Genomic DNA, 4,363 nt, shown 5'->3' on the forward strand with positions numbered 1-4,363 from the left:
GCTGGCCCGTGTGGGAAAAAGAGGCATACAGGGTGCGTTGGTCATTACTTACGTGGTGCCAGTTCCTTGAAGGGAATAAAATCCCTTTTCAGGTCTGGACAGACCACAAAACCCTGGAAGCCTTGAAAACATCCAGGAAGCTCACTCCCAAGCAAGCCCGCTGGTCTCAGCATTTTCACCAATTCCGTTTCACGCTCAATCACTTGCTGGGGGGGGGAAGAACTTCCTGGCAGATGCACTGTCTCTCATGCCCCAATATAACAGCACGCGAGCCACCAATTCTAAACCACTTATGCTGGAACCACAACTGGCAGCGCCAGTAACCACCAGAGCCCAAGCTAAATTAAAGCCGCAACTGGGTAGCCAAACCGGAATCGAATTCCGGAAAACTTTGGAAGCAGATGAATGGTTCCAGAAAAATAGACACGTGTGCACAATCAAGGACGGACTGCCATGGGTGGGAGAAAGGTTATATATACCAACCACCCAGAGGGTCACTTTCATGCAGCTATGCCATAACACAAAATCAGCAGGGCATTTTGGATTTGTAAAAACATTACATTTAATTAAAAGGCAATTTTGGTGGCCGTCCATGAAAAAGGACATAGAAAGTTATGTGGCCAGCTGCCCAATGTGCGCAACTGCTAAGAGGTTGCAAGGGAAATCGCCCGGACTGTTACAACCAGTGGTGAATCCCTCAGCCCCCTGGAAAGAATAGCCATGGATTTTATAGTGGAATTACCAGAAAGCAATGGAAACACTGTCATCTGGATGGTTACGGACTTGTTTTCCAAACAGGTGCACTTTATCCCTTGCCAAAAGATTCCCACCGCAAAAACCTTAGCGAAACTATTCGTGCAGCACATCTACAGACTGCATGGGGCACCCCAACGCATCATATCTCATAGGGGAGTGCAATTTACGTCAGAATTTTGGAAGGAATTTTTATCCCTCCTAGGAACCACTCAGGGACTGTCATCTAGTCATCATCCTCAATGTAATGGACAATCCGAATGTTCTAACTCAGTACTTGAGCAATACTTAAGATGCTTTATTAATTTCCAGCAAATGAATTGGACGGACCTACCCCCTTTCGCAGAAGTTGCCTACAATAACGCAGTCCACTCCAGCACAGGCTACACTCCTTTTCAAATAGCCACCGGTCAAAGTTTCAACCCTATGCCAGAACTAATCTCAAATGAACCAGCAATCCCATCACTGAAGAATGGATAGCACAATTACAAAACACCTGGCCAATAGTTAGAAAAGCCTTAGATGAAGCTAGGCAAGCATACAAAGCACAAGCAGATAAAAAGAGAGTCGAACCCACACCATTCACTGTAGGAGAAATGGTATATTTGTCTACAAAATACCTAAAATCCCTACAACCCTGTAAAAAACTTGGAACAAAATATATAGGACATTTTCCAATTAAAAGAATCATAAACCCAGTAACAGTAGAATTAGAACTACCCAAAAACCTCAGGCAAATACACCCAATTTTTAACTGCAGCTTGCTGAAAAGAGAACAACAATCACCTTTACGGCCAAAAAGTCCCCCCCCCACCTCCAATCATGGTTAAAGGAGAACAACACTTCAAGATAAAGGAAATCCTAGACTCTAGGAAGTATCATGGGGCAACTCAATACCTAGTAGCATGGAAACACCTTCCCTCCTCACAAAACGAGTGGGTCCATAAACGTCACGTCAGAGCATCGAAACTGCTAAAGAAGTTTCATACAGAATATCCCAACAAACCAGACTTAACTTTTATACCTGTTTTGTTTTCTCTACAGGTGGATCTCTCTTATTTTTAAGGGGGGGCAGGATGTCAGAATCCAGTTATATTTCATTTCTATCTATCTCCTCTGATCTAAAATCAACTCTCACCTTTCCCTGGATTCTGCCATACTTCCAAGGGGGAGGGGGGATATGTATGTGGGTTTATTGCTTTCACTTCCTCTATTCGCTACAAGGTAACCTTTTGGTTACTGACTCCATGTCTGCTATCCATTACAATGTAACAAATTGCCTCCTGCACTATGCATCTCTCTGAACCTTCTTCTCCCTAACTGGGCAGCTAGGAAAATGGGGGGAGGGGGAGAAGTACAAACCTCCGGGACCTGGCTTATCTCTCTGTTCTCAAAAGGAGGTGTGAAGAGCTGTGGAACATCGCACTACAAACGGAGCAGGATTGATGTTATCTCCCCTTTCCCACGATGGAGCTAACACCTGGGGATTGGACGGTCTGAATTGTCTGGATGAACTGTGGGGTGGGGTTTGCTTAGGGACACTTTAAAGTAATCGCTCTGTAAAGAAATCCCTCAGATCCTGTCTATTATGCCTGCTATCAACTACTCTTAATAAAAGTTCCTGTTGGAAGAAATTGTTTCCAAGAGTTCTGGTTTCTTAAGATGTGGGATTGAAGTGGGTCCTTACGGTAGCCTTTTAATCCTATCACAAAGAAAACAATGAACATTTCTCACCTAAAAAAGGTTCGTCTAGAAAGCAGGAGGTGACAAACCACAGATATCCCATCCTCTTTACAATGGAATCCTTAGCAGCTTTGCTTTACAAATACATTTTCCTTTATTTAAACACCTATCTCAGTTGCTCAAAATGTGTCCACGAATCAGCTCCTTCAGATTTTCCACCCCTCAGCCAAAAAATGTATAAAGATCTCTGCCTTCTATTGTTCAGGGTCCTTCTTCCTTGCAAACCAGGCACCCAATGATTGTTTGTGTAAAGTTTGGTCATTTCTCCTCAGTGTTGTGCTCCTTTAACAGAATAACAGAGTTGGAAGGGACCTTGGAGGGACCTTGGAGGTCTTCTAGTCCAATCCCCTGCTCAGGCAGGAAACCCTATACCATTTCAGACAAATGGTTGTCCAATCTCTTCTTAAAGACTTCCAGTGTTGGAGCATCCACAACTTCTAGAGGCAAGTTGTTCCACTGATTAACTGTTCTAACTGTCAGGAAATTTCTCCTTAGTTCTAGGTTGCTTCTCTCCTTGATTAGTTTTCATCCATTGCCTTCGGGTGCTTTGGAAAATAGCTTGACTCCCTCTTCTTTGTGGCAACCCCTGAGATATTGGAACACTACTATCATGTCACCCCTAGTCCTTCTTTTCATTAAACTAGACATACAGTACCCAATTCCAGCAATTGTTCTTTATATGTTTTAGCCTCCAGTCCCCTAATCATCTTTGTTGGTCGTCTCTGTACTCTTTCTAGAGTCTCAACATCTTTTTTACATCATGGCGACCAATACTGGATGCCGTATTCCAAGTGTGGTCTTACTAAGGCTTTATAAAGTGGTACTAATACCTCACGTGATCTTGATTCTATCCCTCTGTTAATGCAGCCAAGGACTGTGTTGGCTTTTCTGGCAGCTGCAGCACACTGCTGGCTCATATTTAATCCACTGGGAGTCCATGATCCCTCTCACAAATACTACTATTGAGCCAGGTACCACCAATTACTACTATTGAACAAAGTACCACCTATACTATGCCGTACCTGTGCATTTGGTTTTTCTTTCCTAAATGATGAACCCTACTTGAGACCTTGACCCACGGCTCGACTGAGGACCTTGTGGCCGCCTGGAATGGTGCGGCCGCGGGGGCCCTGGACCGGGTCGTGCCTTTGCGGCACCTCACCCGATGCCGGTCTACCTTGGCTCCTTGGTTCTCCGAGGAGCTGAGGGTGATGAAGCGTCGGAAGAGATGCCTAGAGAGTAATTGGAGGGCCACCCGCTCTGAATCCGATCGGAAATTGGTAAAGTCCCATTTAAGGACTTATCTAGTAGCGATAAGAGCGGCGAAACGAAACTATTTCTCCACTCTTATCGCGTCTGCAGGTAACCGATCTGCCGCCCTGTTTAGGGTGTCCCACTCCCTCCTTCATCAGAGGGTCCGGGATGTCCCTTTGCAGGGTCGGGCAGAGGAATTTGGGTGTTACCTGCATGACAAAATCGATCGGATCCAGGCCGGGTTAGCCTCCGATTGGACTAGTTCAGGCGGGCCAATGGTGGCAGGTCTTGAGTCCATTTTGTGGGAAGAGTTTGATCCTGTGACCCCTGAGGACATGGACAGGATGCTGGGATGGCTGAACACCACCACATGTTTAGTGGACCCGTGTCCCTCCTGGCTGGTACTGGCCTCCTGGGAGGTTACACGAGGCTGGCTCCAGGGAATCGTCAATGCTTCTTTGAGTGAGGGGTTCTTGCCGGCCGCCTTGAAAGAGGCGGTGGTGAGGCCCCTCCTCAAGAAGCCCTCCCTAGACCCGGCTGCTTTGGCCAACTACCGGCCTGTCTCCAACCTTCGCTTTCTTGCGAAGGTTGTTGAGAGTGTGGTGGCACGACA

Source organism: Protobothrops mucrosquamatus, unplaced genomic scaffold, assembly GCF_001527695.2.
Source record: "Protobothrops mucrosquamatus isolate PMUCROS unplaced genomic scaffold, P.Mucros_1.0 scaffold2098, whole genome shotgun sequence".
NCBI lineage: Eukaryota > Metazoa > Chordata > Lepidosauria > Squamata > Viperidae > Protobothrops > Protobothrops mucrosquamatus.